Below are 18,680 nucleotides of genomic sequence, written 5' to 3' on the forward strand. Positions count from 1 at the left end.
CCAGAATCATTGGCTTAAAATTCCACTCCAGGAGTGATTGAAACTGCAATTAAGTCTTGATTTGCTGTCCTGGGGGCAAGTGACTCAACCTTGGGACCGGTTTTCCTTTTGACATAATGCAGTAATTTACTATTATTTAATCATTAGTATTTTATGTAAGTAAACATATGTGCATAATGATATTTTGTTCGTGAATAGTTTAAGAGAATATGCCCTTCTTTTCTCCAGCTATGTCCATTTCATAAGCTGGTTAATTATGCTGTTCAGATCTTCTTTATGAATTTTTATCTACAGTGTCTATCATTACTGAGAGATGATGGTACAGTTACCCCGCCAAAGAAGAATTTTTCAATTTTTTCTTACAGTTCTAATAATTTTGCCTGTAAATGTTTGTGATACAATAAGTACAATCTAGTTTGCAATTGTTATACTTCTTAGTGAGGTTGGGCCTTTTATTATTATGCAGTAGTCCTTTTAATACCCATTTTACTTTTTTGCTCTATAGTATATTTCCTTACAGGAGTCCAGTCAGTCCAATTTTCTTTTGTTAATATTTGCCTGGCTTATCATTATCCCTTACCATCAACCTTTTTCATCCTTTAGTTTTAGATGGGCCTTATGTATTCAAGCTAACAATCTCTCTCTCATAACCGACAGTGTAGTCCGTTCATATTTATGGAGATCATTGATAGTTTTGGGTTTGTTTCTACTGTCATTACAGTCAACTTAGGTTTTTTTCTCTATTCTCCTTTATCTGTCCTGAAGTATTTTTTAAATTATTTTTAACGTTATTTTCTTTATTCATTTAGAAGTCTTATGTTCCATCTTTCTCCTGGCCCATTGCTCCTTTAGCCTTAGAAACTTTACCCACTCTATTTGTGGCCTGTGCAGATTTATCTTACTTAAAAAAAAAAAAAAATATATATATATATATATATATATGTGTGTGTGTGTGTGTGTGTGTGTATGTGTGAACTCAGCTATGCACTTAAATTTTTAAATTTTTATTTTATAAACAGTATTTGGATTTTTTGTTTTTTGTTTGTTTGCCTGTTTTTTATTGGGTAGGCTTTTCTTCCATACCAGTCCATTCTGTTAGCAGAAAATCTTCACCTTGTACTCCCTTTCCTATTAATGTCTCCTTCAAACTGATCAGTTGAGTAATGAGGAAGGTAACTTCCACCTCTGGATAGTGGAGACTTAATGATTATTAAGACAGAAGGGAGAAAGTCACTTTTTTCCTGTTTTCTGACTGTCCATATAGATATCAGTAATCAAAGCTTATATGGAGGAGTAGCTCTCTAAAACACATTCTGCTCAACTCCTGTCAAAAATGTTGGTCACAATACCTTCTCGTAGACCGTGATTCTCTAAGGGCAATGAAAGAATGTCCTAGGGGGGCCTGGGTAGCTCCGTCAGTTAAATATCTGATTCTAGAGGTGCCTGGGTGGCTCAGTCCATTAAACATCTGCCTTTGGCTCAGGCCATGATCCCGGGGTCCTGGGATGGAGCCCCTCGTTGGGCTCCCTGCTCAGTGAGTCTGCTTCTCCCTGTCCCCCTGCCCTTCCCCCTGCTCATGCTCTCTCTCTCTCGCTCTCTCAAATAAATAAATAAAAACTTTTAAAAATAAATAAATAAATATCTGACTCTTAATCTCAGCTCAGGTCTTGACATCAGGGTTGTGAGTTCAAGTCCTGCACTGGGCCCCACGCTGCGTGTGGAGCCTACTTAAAAAAAATAAAAAATTTAAAAAAAAGAATGTCCTATATGACTTCTAAAAATTGTTCATCTCTCAATTATGTTGAGAAAAGAAGACAGAATGATTGTCTGTACTTTTTCTGAAAAATCATTTTTAGAAACTGTTCATAGATTCTAGGGCATAGAAAGATGATATTTAATCCACTTTGCAGCCAGCTACCACATGTCAACCTCCCTGTCTTCCTAACAGTTTGAAATCTATGCTTGGAGCCTTGATGATGGTGGCAGAGACAGTTAGCTCACTGCCAAAGTAGAATGTTCCCCTTCCATGGTATAGAAGATGTTCTTGGAAGTGGCCGAGCAATGGGGAGCTATATTCCCAAGTCCCCTGTCCTTTGTAGACAGGTCAGACATTGGATCTATTTCTTACCAATAGAATATGAGTGAAAGTGATAGATATCCATTTCTAGACTGAGGTAGTTAAGCATCAAATGTGTGACATTCCTCACTCTTTCTGCCTTCTAGAAGCTTGATGGTGTCAGGGTTATCTTGAAATTATAAAATGGTAGGATCACAAGAGGGAACTCTGAGTCATTGCTTGGAGGAGAGCCATCTAACTCATTCTTAACTGTGACAGGAGCAAGGAACAAACATTTTTTATATTAATCCACTGAGATTTGGGAGCTGTTTATGACAGCAGTTGCCTAATCTAGCTTGTATAGTGACACTTTTTTTTAACAGGAACCTAGTACCTTAAGCCTTCAAAATTCATTGCCATTACTAGTTGCTTTTGGGTAAATATCCCCACATGGTAGGTGTTTGCAGTGAAATATTTCATATTTTTTTGCAGTGAAATTAAAACTGCATATTTTGCAGTGAAATATTTCATATCTTTTAGCTTTCAGGTTTTTTTTTTATGAATAACTTTCAGGTAAGAGTTAGAAGTTTGGAGTTAGAAGTATTTTTTAGTGTATTTGGATATCGAAGAAAGTAAATTTGTTATTTGCATTCAGTTTGCTCTGTGATACTAATAGGGTAAATTAAATTATTGTTCAACGTGGTGGTAAGTAGATCCAATTTCATTATTTTAAGTGGTACTTAAAATGCTTCTAAGTCTTCAATCATTTATTATCTGAGACAGCAGATAAAAATATACTAGTTTTTCTTTTTTCCCTGTGAATGCTTATAAAAGTAAGGGACAGCTGTGTGTAAGAGATCAGCTTTAAAATATCTAGTCCAATAACTGTAATTTTACTTTTTAACAGCTGGATAAAAATTAACCTCACCTTTAAATAAATTCATGAAAATTTACTCAGTTATCTAATAATATTCTAACTATTTTATAGTTAGAATTTTATGTGAGTGCAAAAGAAAAAAAAAGATTTAAACAATGATTTAATCTATTAAGCTCCTGGTGCAAACCTCCCTCTGGGCTCACCCAATATTCCAGAAAGGAATGTGTGAGCTTTTCTGCAGACCTACACTAAGTGAGGGTCCAACTTACACCACATATTACTCAAAATAGAACTGTTTACCCTCCACTAAGGTCGTGATTAGAAGCTGTATTTGCTCATCAGATTTGAGCTGTCTTTTACAATATCAGGATGCAATATCCATAGTGCTTATTTCCATGGTATATTGTAAATGAACCTGCAAGGACGGATCATGTTCCCATTGCTTAGAAATTCTGCTTTTATTTTATTTTTATTTTTTTAAAGATTTATTCATTTATTTTAGAGAGCGTGAGAGAGGGCACAAGCAGGAAGGGCAGAGGGAGAGGGAATCTCAAGCAGACTCTGTGATGAGCCTGAGCCTCAGCACGGGGCTCAATCTCACCACCCTGAGATCACCACCTAAGCCGAAAGCAAGAGTTAGATGCTTAACTGACTGTGCCACCCAGGCACCCGAAACCCTGCTTTTAATATGAAGCGAGGATAGAATTAATTCACCTTATAAATCACCAGATTATTAACCCCATCTAAGTGATGATTTGTCTGAATTAATAAGAGTGTTATAAGGGAAAGCCAGGCATTTTCCAGATGGGACATGTACACCCTTAGAAACATATAGGATCATTAGATTTTGTTATGATAAAATGAGTATATTAAAGCATTAATTAAATAGTTACTGCCATTTATTAGGCAGCCTGATGTGTCAGGAGTTGTGATAAGTGATTTATAAGCATAAACTCATTTGATGTTCACAGCATCCTGCAAGCTGAATTCCTATTTTATGTAAATAAATTCAGTCTCTAAAAGGATAAATAAATTTCCAAAGGTCACAAGGTTAGTTAATGGCAAAACTAAAATTTGAACATTGCTTTCAAAGCTGGTTCATTTTCCACAAAAGCACACTGCATGCCTTTCCAACTATTTGATACATTTCTATTTTGAATTGCATATTTTGTATTTTATTTACACAGAATTTAAATATGTTTTATATTGAGGTACTGATCCTGTTCCATATTGTTGGAAAAGGGGAATACTATAATTGTTATTAATTGTTGTTCCAGGAGCTGGTGACTCTAGTTTTCTGGGGCATTAGATATTAAACTACTGTAAGACAAAATTATAAATCTGTCTCTCAGTAGAAAGAATCCCAAGCAGGGAGTCCCATCTGGTGAGGTACCTCTGACACTGGCCATTGCCAGCCAATGTCAGTCCCCTTCTCTTTCTCTACTCACAGTTCCGATGGTGGATATTCCTTAATTCTACAGATAGAAGTGGTCACTACCTGAGCCCCTACGGTTGAATCCTCAGTACCAGAAGCCAATTCTAGTACCTTCTTTCTTTTTGAGAAGTGGTTAGACTCAGTCAAGTCTTCAGGATGGGGCTTCTACAAAGCCTTTGCTTTCCTAAAGTTGATGTGATTTCTTGAGCTGCTGTAGTCATAGGATGGGTATGAGAATGGACAGCATCTAAGGATCCCTGCACAGAAGGTGGAAAGAACAGCTTCAGTCTGCTTGATAAAACTGTGTAATCTTTCTCAGCTCCAGTGTTCAGATAAGTAGGTCAAAAGTGCTAATACCTGATTATCCTAAAGGTACAGATTCCCTAAACACACAGAGCTTTTGAGAAGATAAAATTAGAGAATAATCCAGTAACATGTTTAGAACTAAAGAACTTCAAAATGTACATTTTATAGGCTTAATTTTCAGTATTATTTTAATATTTCAAACAAAAAAATCAGTAAAATAAAGAGATTTTTCCTGTGCCTATGTTAACATATTAGGAATAAAAGCAACATTTTGAATTCGTTCTTCTAGCTTGGGCTTTTTAAGTATGTCTCTCTAGGGCCTCAATAAATAAAATGTATGCTGTTCTCACACGTAACAGCTCCTTTCTGCCTGCTGAAATTCAAGCCAATGCAAATGTCACTTGTCCCTTCCCCCCCTATACCCACCCTGGTCCCTTCTACCCAGGGAGGCCAGACTAGCATTAGGAATGAGGAGGGTAACTGGATAATGAGGAACAAAGAAGAGAGGGGATTTCTAAGACATTGGGTATAGAAATCGGGGTAAAAGAACTCTTTACCAAGTTAGATATGGTAGGTATCTAGCATCCAGATAACTCCTTAAATCCAATTTTAAATAATATCATTAATCCTGTGGCTTAGTCCAGAAGGGGCACAGAAGATCACTAGGATAATAGGCTTTATTCTTGCTTTAGACACAGAGAGCTTCTAACAAACCCAGCACCATGTGGAAAGCATTCTGGTGTTCTTTTTTCATAAAGAAAAACTAAAGACACAATCACATGCTTATAATTCTCGAAGCGCTTTAAAGATGCTGTGAAATACAAATTGTCATTTCTAATTTCTCAGTATTCAGGGAAAAGGATTTGATTTCAGGCCTCCAAAAAAAATGTTCACTTGCCAAATACAAAATGAGCCTTCTCCCAGGTATAGAAATGACGGCAGTTTCTTCTGGGACACTGTCTCGATTATGAAGTACTTGGTCTTTTTTTTTTTTTTTTTGATCTTTTCTATCATACTGCAGACTGCAGCAGAAGTTAGAAGAACAGCTGCTAACCATATAAAAAGATTGTCCATTTTCAAGGAAAAGGCATATTTTATGAATTTAATTTTCTCTAACAGAAAACATATAATCCACCTACAAAATGAAATATGATGATTTAATTAACATCTAACTATACCTTGGCCACTAATGGATACAGTGTTCCTTAACCAGTGTCAAATTCAGAAAATGCTGCTGCCAGATTAAACCTCTCTAAAGGAGAATAAGAAAATATATGTATCTAATCCATTTATATCAGGAGAAATGACCTGGGGCAGTAATGTTATTTTCTATTAAGGTAATCTGGAAAGTGGATGGAAACCAGTTAGACAGTAATTTAATATAAGCACAACACAGAACTCAGAAATGAACAAATTTATTCCTTTACTGAAGAATGGTTAAATGGTACCTTTAAGCTTGTATTTGATCTGTGAAAATTATTTTCAAAGCCTGGAACACTGTCATTTTATGAACATTACGTCAAAGATTATTGAGAAAGTATTCCAAAACAAATTTAAAGGACATAATTCCTCTTTAGCGATCATAAAAGTCATTAGGGGAAAAAAGTCATTAGAAAGCCATCACCTTGACTTACATATTTACAGTAAAAAATTTTTTTTAATTAAGCTTAAAAGCTTTTACTAAGGGGTGCCTGGATAGAGCACTCATTAAGCATCTGCCTTTGGCTCAGGGCGTGATCCCGGCGTTCTGGGATCGAGTCCCACATTGGGCTCCTCCACTGGGAGCCTGCTTCTTCCTGTCCCACTCCCCCTGCTGTGTTCCCTCTCTCGCTGGCTGTCTCTCTGTCATATAAATAAATAAAATCTTTAAAAAAAAAAAAGCTTTTACTAAGAATCAAATGTGTGTGCGGTATAGAGAGTAACACATTTGATCTGAGCTACTCCAGAGCCCTGAGTGCCGTCCTGCAGCTCAGCACCTACATTGTGACTCTGTCTCTGTAATCCATGAAATAAGAATGATACTCAGCAAAATAAGGAGCCTCCAGGACCCTGCTCCAAGGATTATGACCAACATTCATTCCAGTTAGTTGTCTCAGCAAACCTGCTGCTAAATATTCTGAATATCTCTCCTTTATCTAAGTATGTGATTAGGTGTATAATAGATAGTAGATACATACATACATACATACATATATAAAGACATAGAGACATACACAGATACATAGTAGATACATACAGACCTCTATAAAGACATAGAGACACTGACAAATATGCTAAAATCCTAGTAGTGATCTGAAACAAAAAATATTTAGAAACATTTTGTTTTAAAACAACCAGGACTTTGGTATTGTTTACTCTCTGTGTTGGTTTACTAAGATTACGGCTATCTCCAGTACACTAGTGTGTGTGTGTGTGTGTGTGTGTGTGTGTGTGCGTGTGTGTGTGTGTTTGCAACTATCCCAATCCTAAGCATTCTACATCCCTGACTTCTAACACAATAGCTTTCATATCACCTCCTGTGTCTCGATCTATGTCCCATCAGATGGGTATTAAAGGGGGCACGTATTGCAGTGAGCACTGGGTGTTATACGCAAACAATGAGTCATGAAACACCGCATCAAAAACTAATGAAGTACTGTATGGTGACTAACATCATAATAAAAAAAGGATTTTCAAAACTTTTACAAATTGATAGAGGCCTTTTACGAATTGGGAGTTATGTGTGGGTTTTTCACTCTCCCTCACATTGTCTGAAAATAACCCTTAGGTGTAACAAAGATAGAATTTGCTTGAAGCAGGAAGGAAGATACTTTTACTTGCATGCCGCTTCGCAAAACTGATACCTCATATTTTAGCTTTAGCTTTTAATATAAATGTAGAGATTTTGTTGAACTGAATAAAGAGATCATTTGATTGTAAGAGAGATATAAATTGAGACCTGTAGTAAATTAGTGCTTCAGAAAAAGCTTTGCATAAAAAAGTAAAATAAATAGAAAGGCCTGTTAAGAGCTTTCAAAAGCTTCTGAGAGAATATTTGTAGAAAGAAACCCATTTTTATGCAGAGAATATTTTCTTGTAAAGAAGGCAAGTAAGCCAATTGAATAGGCATAAAAGGAAATCAAGAAAAAAATGTCCATAGGTTCAGTGCAGTCCTGCGTGGTAACCGAGGATGAATGAATGGTGAATGTTAAGAGTTCTTCAGGTTCTAAGATTTTAAGATATGTTTGATGGTTATGCTGATTTACAAAGTCACACAAGCCATATTAGAATATAGTAGCCCCCCACCCCAAAGCCCCCAGCAGATGCTTAAAAGTACACATACTACTGAACCATATATATACTGTGTTTTTTCCTATACATACATACCTAGGATAAAGTTTAATTTATGAGTAGACACAGTAAGAGATTAGCAACAATAACTAATAATAAAATAGAACAATTGTAGTAACATACGGCTATGGAAGTTCTATGAATATGGTCTGTCTTTCCAAATACCCGATTGTACTGTACTCACCCTTCTTCTTGTGATGAAGTGAAGTGATAAAATGCCTACATAATGAGATGAAGTGAGGTGATGAGTAGGTCCTGTGATGTAGTGTTAGGCCACTACTGACCTCCTGACAATCTATCAGAAGGGGGATCATCGGCTTCTGGAAGGAGGTTTGACTGTGGGTAACTGAAACCTCAGAAACCAGAAAGTGGAAGCATGAGTAAGGAGGCGCTACAAGTGTACCTTGTCTTATTGTGCTTTGCTTTCTTGTGCTTGCAGGTAATTGTTTTTTGCAAATCGAAGGTTTGTGGCAACCCTTTGTGAAGCGAGTCTATCAGTGCCATTTTCCTGACAGCATTTGCTCGCTTCGTGGCTCTGTGTTATACTTTAGTAATTCTCACACTATTGCAATTTCTTCCATTATTTTATTTGTTAAGTGATCTGTGGTCAGTGATTACAACTCACTGAAAGCGTAGATGATGGTCATCAGTTTTTAGCAAGACCATATTTTTAAATTATATACATTTCTTTAGGCATAACACTATTGCACACGTAATGGAAAGTATAATGTAAACACCATTTTTATATGCTTTGGGGAACCAAAAAAAATCACTTTATCATGATACTGATTTTATTGCAGTGGTCTGGAATCAAATCTGCTCTACCTCCAAGACATGCCTGTACTGTAAATTGATATTTCATTTATTCCATTACATTTTATTGATTAGAATATTCTATAAAATGGAGAAGGAAGTAAAGCTTAATCATACATTTCACTCAAGAAATGTTTTTTGGGGTCCCTGGGTGTCACAGTCAGTTAAACGCTGGACACTCAGTTTTGGCTCTGGTCCTGATCTCAGGGTCACAAGATCGAGCCCCACGACAGACTCTGCATTCATCATGGAGTCTGCTTGAGATTCTCTCACTCCCCTTCCTCCATACACACTCTCTCTCTCTCTCTCTCTCTCTCTCTCTCAAATAAATAGATACATAAATTTTTATTTTGAAAAAAGGAAGTATTTTTTTCAATGCTGACTCATTGCAAAACCCTGTTCAGGATGCTAGGATACATCAGTAAATAAAACAAAATCTTCTTTCTCATGGAGTTTATAGTCTGTTGGGTGAGATAACTAGTAAACAAAGAAATGCATAAATAAATGCTAATGAAGAAAAAATAAAAGGTAAGAAGTGTATGATGAAGGGTGTATTTGCAATTTCCAGGGGTGGTCAAGGAAGAGCCCACGGTTTAGCTGACGTTTGAACTGAGAACTAAATGCAGAGAAATCCATCTGGGTGCAGGGTATTCCAGGACATTGGTCAGCAGGTCAAGTTCCCAAGGCAGGAGTGCCACTGACACCTGCCTTGGGGTGTCCCGGACTCCCGGAAGGCCAGTGTACCCAGAGAGTGCCGGGAGCAAGCGGGGAAGTGGAAGAGAAGAGTAAGTGTTACGTAAGGTCAGAGAGCTGGAGTGAGAGGCCAGGCTATTGTCAGCCATCTAAAAGATTTTTATTTTATTCTCAATGAGGTTGAAAGTTATGAGAGAATTTTTTAAGATCCCTTGTTAGAGTAGGAGGATATTGGAGGGTCAGGAGAATAACATGATATGACTCATCTTTTAAAGGAAGGGCCAGGCTGCTCTGTGGAGAACAGACCGCAGGACAGCGGTGTAGGAAAGGGGAAGCCAGTTAGGAAGGTTAGCTGAGGCTCCGCTATGCTAGGGCGTAGCGGTCCAAACAGTGAGGTTGGATTATGGATATAGACTTAGAAATTGACAGGACTGGGTGAAGAACGTGTGTCAAAACAAGTTAGAACTATGTAACTGGAAAATGCAACTCTCAGATAAATCAAACAAAATGATCTGATTTGTAATATAGAAATGAGATGTATGAGTTTATATATACTTTTGGTGAAAATAATATGCATAAATCACCATAATATGAAGAAATGTGTAACAGATAACACTGTCCTGAGTTGAATAAAGTAGCTCCCCAAATAGTGAGCTCCTCCCGTCATTAAATTTTTCAAGGCAGAGACCATGTGTATCCCTCTACAGTGTTGTTCCACGCACCTCTGGTATCATCAGGTGAGGGATTATACTGTTTGGACTTAAACCTTTCTATGGTTTTCATTCCAACAGGGGGGAAATTAGGAGAAATGAATATACAGTGGAAAAACTTCAAAGAAATGAAAGATACATTTTATTTTCCTGTAATCTCTGTTTCAGAATATCCTCTGTACCATAAACTTCAGTGAAATATATGTCGGTTCCTGCACGGATGCATGAATACACCCACAGCAGATTGTACATACAAAACCTTGGTCAACAAATAGAGAATGCTTTCATTGTCTGCAATAGCATTCCCTGATTGGAAACAGTCCCTTGGGTATTCATTACTGAAGATAAATCCCACCCCCTTGAAACTGCGGCTGCCCTTATCCCTTGAAACTGCGGCCACCTCACTCATGATTATCAGACAAGACGTTGCTGGTGAATCCATTTGTTCTGCTCAGCTGTAGTCCAACACAGGTGATTAACCAGGTAAAACTCTTATTCTTCCTTTTATATTTAATATCATATAGAGCAATGTATATATGCATTATTATGTGAGAGGTTTGCATAGTAACACGTCTCTGAAAATGTAGTCATAATACTTTACTCATGAGCAGACATCCTGTAAGTGGAGAAAATGCCTATATTTAAATATACATTAAAAAAAAAATCTTGAGATGCGTAGGGTCACTTTCTTATATTGATTGAAGTTGCATTTGTCTAAAAACGTGTAATGCTTTCTCGTGGAAGTATGAATTTTGAACAATAATGGACAGTTGCGGTGCTCTGTTATGTAACTATTTAGAAGTATAATTGCTGCTGCATAGTTCGAAGTGAAATATTTGTTCAGTTTAAAGCAGATGATGTGGGATTTGCATTTTCATTTTTGTTTCCGTTTCCATCATCTTATTGAATAATTTCAGTACATATATCATAAAGTTATCATTGTTGTTATTGTATTGTGAAGTAGTCTTTATGTATGTTTATGGTTATTTTGATTAGAAAAATTAATTTCATAGTGTTCTTTTCTATCATGAACTTTTCATAGTATTTGATCAGAATCTATTAAATAAATCATTTGCGTCTCCTAACAATTAACTAATGTGCCAAATAGATCCAAGCATTCTCAGAGAAATCTGTTAGCAAGGTTATGTTGTCTAAAGGAGTAGCTTTTTCAAAATGCAGAGCTGCTTAATCAACAATGTTACAAATGAAATGATTGGTTGCCTTGAGGTTGAGAGCTAATTGAATGAGCAGGCAGTGTGTTTTTCCTTACAGCAACCTAGAACACTAATGGATAAGCGAATTCTTTCTTCCCTAAAGTAATTGCACAGTCATCCTTAATTTAAAATCACTTGCATTTACTCAATTGTTTTCAAACAGGGCAAAGGTCCTGAACAGTGGTACTGGAGAGATTGAAATTGTCAATATGATGTTGAGTGTAGGACCTTTCAGTGTAAGTAATTAAAATTTACTATGGATCTTTTTTTAAATGTTATGTTGAATATACTATCTACTATGATTAGCAAGAAAGCTAATATTACCACAAATTGACCCTAATTATGATCTTATTAGTTCCTCCGGTTGATTCAATTGCTTTTCTGTTTCCGCATCATGTAAGAAATTCTGAATAAAATGTTAAAGAAAAAATTCAGTGATTCTCATCAATCAAACTCTGCCTAGATTAGCAAATTGTATTTATTATTTTTTATATATTGCTAAGACTCATACACCAATAATGATGTTAGAAACATTACATAGGATGTGTGACAGTAAAAGTCAGCACCCTAATGCCTAGATGAGAAAACCAAGCCCATACTTCCATTACTGTCTTTCATGCACAAGAGTAAATAATTGGAGGTTAAGTATTACTCTGTATGTTTTTAGTGTTTCATATTATAGACAATGTACAGAGCAAGATATTTTTTGCATTTTATTAAACAAAACTGTTCATTCTTCGAACTGTTTTAATTAATTCATCATCTGAAATTTAGCTATCTTAAAATTCAGCATGTTTACTTGATGTTATATTAATAGCTATGCTATCTAAAGTATTGCCACCTTAAAACCTTGAGTATCTTAATTTCTAGGGTCTTAAAATAAGTCTTCAGCCTACCTAGCAAAAAGACCTGTCCCTTAAAATCCAATTGTATTATAATGTTGTATGGTGACAGATGGTAACTACACTTACCTCAGTGAGCAGAACTTAATGTACAGAATTGTCAGGTCACTATGTTGTACACCTGAAATTAAAATAACGTACGTCAGCTATACTTCAGTTAAAAATTTCAATTATATTATCAGTACAAGTGGAAATGGTCTGATGACAGAAAATTATATTTGCTGCTGATGCTTTTATCAAAACGAATTTTTAAAATACAGGAGAATACAAAGGCCTTCCCTGAAGCCTTCACAGAATTGGAAAGTATAAAAAACTAAAATTCTGGAAAGAGTAGGAATTTGAAACGTTTATTTTATTTTTGTTTCTTTGCTCAGTAGCCTGGAAAAGTCTTGATTTTGCCATAACTTAAAAAAAAAAAAATCTATGAAGAATTTTGAACATATACGAAAGCAGAGAGGCGGTGTAATGAACTTGTAGGTAGGTTGGACCAAGCGTTCATAATCAGCACATGGGTCCATTCCTGCCTCATACATCGCCCTTCAGTCTGTCCTAGTTCTCATCTTATTTTGAATTCTAAATGTCATATAATTTCATCTGTAGATATTCAACATGCATTGATAACAAATAAACTTTTTTCTTTAAAAATGTAGTTGACCCTTGAACAACATGGGTTTGAACTACATGGGTCCACTTACATGTGGATTTTTTAAAGTAAAAGCAGTATAGTACTGTGTTTTCCTTATGATTTTCTTAATAACATTTTCTCTTTGGCTTCCTTACTGTAAGAATACAGTGTATAATACATGCAACATTAGGAAATATGTGTTTTGATAGGTTTCTTCTCAATAGCTATTAGTTTTGGGAGAGTCAAAAGTTAGACGTAGATTTTCAGCCATGCGGTGGGTTGACACCCCAAACCCCCAAGTCGTTCGAGGGTCAACTGTACTACAATAACATGATCACATTTTTAAAAATAAGCATCCTTAATTATCACCAAATAAATAGTAAATGTTTAACTCTCCTGTAGTCTCCTACCTGTCTTCTTTTTTTACATTTTTTTTCCCGGGATCTAAATAAAGCTCACACGTGGCAATTCATTGATTTTTTTTTCAATTTTTTAAAAATCTATAAATCCTCCTGTCTGTCTCTTTTTTTCCTTACACTTTGTTTAGAAGTCTCTGGATTTTCGTCTTGTAAGATTTCCATCTGGACTTTCTGACTGTAGTATCACAGTGTGACTTCTGTTTCTCTACCTTCTACCTTGTAAGTTGCTATTTGAGTCTAGAGAACTGCTAGATTCAGGGTCTAGTTTTTGGCCGGGAACTTCCAAGTTGGCTTTGTGTTCCTCCGTCAGGAGACACTTAGCATGTGGTTGTTTTTCTGTTTTGTGATACCAGCAGCCATTAGTGTTCAATGTTGTGTATTTTGTTTTGAAATGTAAAAACATAGAGCTAATTCTGGAAAAACAGTGGGCACATTGAAGATACTTTTGGAAAAACAACCTAAGATGAAGTATGAATATCACTTCTGGGTTAATTGGCTGGCAAAATCACCAAAGCAGGGTTGTTGTTGTTTTTTTTCTTCTATATGAACTGCAGCTTCTAGAATTTAAAATTATATAGAGTAAAAATTAAATGTCTCAGATTTCTAAGAAAATGCACACCCAGTTCCTTTCTCTATTCCCTTTTCTTCTGTTTTTTATTTCTTTGTTCTATTACTCTAGCTCTTCAGGGGACACTTAACCAAGTTTTTCAAGTTGCCATGTCATATACCAGCTTTATTGTTACCCTGATTATTCTAACAAGTACTTCCCTGTGAATATTAACTTGGTTACAATAGAAATGTTTCTAGGAATCAAAAAGACGGCATGTAGCCTGAAAAGTAATACTTGCCCTACTTATAGTGACCTGAAAAATACCACTCATATGCTAAAATGCCAACTTTTAAAAAAAGATTTATTTATTTTAGAGAGAGAGAGAGTCAGGAATGGGAGGAGGGGCAGAGGGAGAGAGAGAGGGGAAGCAAACTCCCTGCTGAGCAGTGAGCCCCATGTGCTCGGGATTCCATCTTAGGACCCTGACATCATGACCTGAGCTGAAACCAAGAGTTGGACACTCAACCAACTGAGCCACCCAGGTGCCCCAAAGCCAACTTTTTTTTTAAAGTTATATTAATGGACAGAATATTTTATTATATTAATAGAATATTTTGAGATCATTTTCTCAGGCAGGAACTTTGCATTAAAATATAAGATAGCATTTGCTTTTGGAAGATAGGAATTGGAGCTCAAGAACTAGTCAGAAACCTGATTCCTCGAATTAAAACATGGGAAGCCAGACCTAGAGCAAGGCTAACTTATTGGTGGAAGGCTAGGCATTATAGTGGAACTGCTTGAAGCTGTCACTGAGAATAACATTAAATAAGACCCAAAAGGCATCTTTCAGGTGGGGTTTGTATGATTTTATCTTAAGAGATTTGATGAAAGTGGAGTGCCATTTTTAAAAGTGTATAAGACCCAAAATAAATAAACATGTACTTGTCAGAAGTACTAAACAAGCAAAAAATGAAATACAACTTAAATTGGGAAAGTATCCATGATGATTTTATAAAATGGGCATTGCATATAAAATGAGTATATTCCATTTAGAGTGGTTAAATGAGTTTACACTGCAAATAGGCAAATACTTGCAAATGAAGGGCCTGATCAGTTGATGCTTAAGAATGTATGTATGTACACAATATGAAAATAAAATAATGAATGGGGTGCCTGGGTGGCTCAGTTAGTTAAGCGTCTGCCTTGGACTCAGGCAAACTTAATTGATAAATGTGTGTTCTAATTGCTCCCCAGACCAGCCGTTCCTCCATCTTTCTCCCTTTCCTCTGGCTTTCCTATTCCCTGAGATGCAATAATATTGAAATTAGGCCAACTATTAACCAACCGTGGCCTGTAAGTGTCCAAATGAAAGGAAGAGTCTCACATCTCTCACTTTAAATCAAAAGCTAAGAAATGGTTGAGCTTAGTTTGGAAGATTTGTCAAAAGCAGAAATAGGCTGAAAGCTAAGCCCCTTGCTCCTGTTAGCCAAGCAGTGAATGCAAAGGAAAAGTTCTTGAAGGAAATTAAAACTCACTCCAGTGAACACAGGAATGATAAGAAAGTGAAAAGGCCTTATGCTGATAGGAAGAAACTTTGCATAGCCTGGATAGAAGATAAAACTAGCCACATTTCCTTAAGTCAAAGCCAAATCCAGAGCGAGGCTGTAACTCTCTTCAATTCTGTGACGGCTGAGAGAGGTGAGGAAGCTACAGAAGGGAAGTTTGAAGCTGGCACAGGTTGATTGATGAAGTTTAAGGAGAGAAGCCGTCTCCGTAACATGTAAGTGCAGCATGAGGCAGCAAATGCTGATGGAGAAGCTGCAGCAAGTTGTCCAGAAGACCTCGCTCAGATAATTCATGAAGATGACTACACTGAACAGATTTTCAGTGTAGACAAAACAGCCTTATTTTGGAAGATGAGGCCACCTAGGACTTGCATAGCTAGAGAGAAGTCAATGCCTGACTTCAAAGCTTCCAAGAACAGGCTGACTCTCTTGTTAGGGGCTAATGCAGCTGGTGACTTTAAGTTAAAGCCGAAGCTCACTTACTATTCTGAACATTCTAGAGCCCTTACGAATTATGCTTAATCTACTCTGCCCGTGCTCTATAAATGGAGCAACAAAGGCGGATGACAGCACCTCTGTTTACAGCATAGTTTATGGAATGTTTAAGCCCACTGTTGAGATTTATTGATCAGAGAAAAATAGTACTTTCAAAATACCACTGCTAATTGACAAGGCACCTGGTCATCCAAGGGCTCTGACAGAGATGCACAGTGAGATGAACGGTGTCGTCATGCCTGCTAACACAACGTCCGTTCTGCAGCCCATGGATCAATGAGGAATTTTGGCTTTCAAGTTTTTATGAAACTTGAGTTTCATAAACAAGTATTTATGAAATACGTTTTCTAAGACTATAGCTGCCATAGTGATTCCTCTGATGGATTTGAGAAAAGTAAATAAAACATCTTCTGGAAAGGATTCACCTTTCTTGATGCCATTAAGGGCATTCATGACTCAAGGGAAGAGGTCAAAATAGCAGTATGAACAGGAGTTTGGGCGAAGTTGATTCCAGCCCTCATGGATGACTTTGAGGGGTTCAAGACTTCAGCGGAGGAAGTAACGGTGGATGTGGTGGAAACAGCAAGAGAACTAGAATGAGAAGTGGAGCCTGAAGATGGGGCTGAATTGCTACAATCTCATGATCAAACTTGAATGGATGAGGGGTTGCTTCCTATGAATGAGCAGAGAAAAGTGGTTTCCTCTTTTTCTTTTCTTTTTCACCTTTCTTTTTAAGTAGGCTCCATACCCAGTGTGGAGCCCAGTGTGGGGCTTGAGTTCATGATCCTGAGATCAAGACCTGAGCTGACATCACGTTAGATGCTTAACCCACTGAGCCATCTAGAGGCCCCAAAAGTGTTTTTTTGAGGGATGCCTGGGTGGCCCAGTCAGTTAAGCATCTTCTTTCAACTCAGGTCATGATCTCAGGGTCTTGGGATCAAGTCCCGCATAGGGCTCCTTACTCAGTGGGGAGGCTGCTTCTTCCTCTGCCTGCCGCTCCCCCTGCTTGCGCTCTGGCTCCCTCTCTCTCTTTCTCTGACAAATAAATGAGATTTTTTTCTTAAAAAAAAAAAGCAGTTTTTTGAGATGTAATCTATTCCTGGTGAGAAGACTGCGAAGATTGTTGAAATGACAAGAAAGGATTTAGAATATTCCATAAACTTAGTTAATAAAGCAGCAGCAGGGTTTGAGAGGAATGACTCCAATTTTGAAAGAAGTTCTACTGTGGGTAAAATGCTATCAAAGCATCACATGCTCCAGAGAAATCATTTGTGAAGGGAAGAGTCATTCAGTGGGAAAACTTCACTGTTGTCTTATTTTAAGAAATTCCCACCTTCAGCAACCACCACCCTGATTGGTCAGCAGCCATCAGCATCCAGCAGCAGAAAGGTTGTGACTTTCTGAAAGCTTACGTGATGGGTAGCATTTTTTTTAGCAATAAAGTACTGTTAATTAAAATATGTCAATTTTTTAGATATAATGTAGAGCATATTTAATATACTACAGTATAGTGCAAACGTAACTTTTATATGCACTAAGAAACCAAACAATTCATTTGACGCACTGTATGGCAATACTTGCTTTCATTCAAGTGCTTTGGAACCAAACCAGCCATCTCTCTGAGGTCTGCTGGTATAGTTCTTGAGTGGAAATGTTGAGCCTCATTGAGACATTTTAATTACTTCAGGCTTTAATTTCCCCTAAGAATTCCTTTATTTATTTCCTCTTACTTACGGTTTCAGTCAGTGAATTCTAGTCCACCCATGCCGTAAGAGTGTTTGTAAATTAATTGAAAGGTTATCAGAGGAACAGGCGTGTCTCTTCATAGTACACTTACTTAAATACAAGTCCATAAAGAAATAATTGAGAATTGCATGATTTGGAGCCCCTTACAGACTGAATTTTTGGCACAACTCCTAAAAGAAGTGAAGCATATTTTTTTTACTACCTTCTAATGACAGGGCTTAAGGGTTCTTGGGATATGGCCATCCGGGTCAGTGTCACCAACTAATAAAGCTGGGGAGTGCCTCTGATGCAGGCGAGGCTCCTTTGCAGATGTGCACATGGTGAGGACGCTAAGCCTGAGCAGAGTGTCCGATAGGCCCATACCTCGTACGAACTGATACACACACAGCAAGTTCAAGGTTTGTTTTCCTTTCTCAAATACATATTTTACTTATTACATAAGGATATCGATAATGCTTTTCCTTTCTTCAGAATTGTACTGGCTATTCAAGGACCTTTACATTTCCCAATTTAGAATCAGATGGTCAAGGTCTACCAAAATATATATATATATATATTTTTTTTTATTGGAATTAAATTTACATATAAATTGCCTAGAATTGACATTGCAATATTGAGTCTTCTATATGCTTAGTATATGCATCCATTTATTTAGATCATTGTTAATGTCTCTCAATCGTGCTTTATAATTTTCTGGATAAATTACTTCTACAACTTCTATAGTTTATTCCTAGATATTTATGTTCTTGGTTTATCCTTAGTTTCTGCCTTCTTCATCAGTATTTGGCAATAAATTTATAAAAGAAGTTGAGATGTTCTCGCATCTTTTTGGCATCTGGAATATTTTGGCTAATGTAAAAATGTTAGTAAAAAACCACCGGAGCCCAGCTTCTATTTTACTGATAAACAATTAACAAAATTTTCCCCATAGATCTTGCTTTGTT

General features: G+C 36.8%; 1 protein-coding gene across 1 annotated transcript in view; it reads left to right on the forward strand.

The window, feature by feature from the left end:
* The window catches only part of DLC1 (DLC1 Rho GTPase activating protein), a 514,332-nt gene that overhangs the window by 24,652 nt on the left and 471,000 nt on the right, over positions 1–18,680 (forward strand). Inside the window, exon 2 of the mRNA XM_057303350.1 lies at positions 10,389–10,703. The gene's annotated coding sequence lies outside the window, so the exon portion shown is untranslated. The remainder of the gene's footprint in view (positions 1–10,388; positions 10,704–18,680) is intronic.

Source organism: Ursus arctos, unplaced genomic scaffold (assembly GCF_023065955.2).
Source record: "Ursus arctos isolate Adak ecotype North America unplaced genomic scaffold, UrsArc2.0 scaffold_27, whole genome shotgun sequence".
In the NCBI taxonomy this organism is placed as follows: Eukaryota; Metazoa; Chordata; class Mammalia; order Carnivora; family Ursidae; genus Ursus; species Ursus arctos.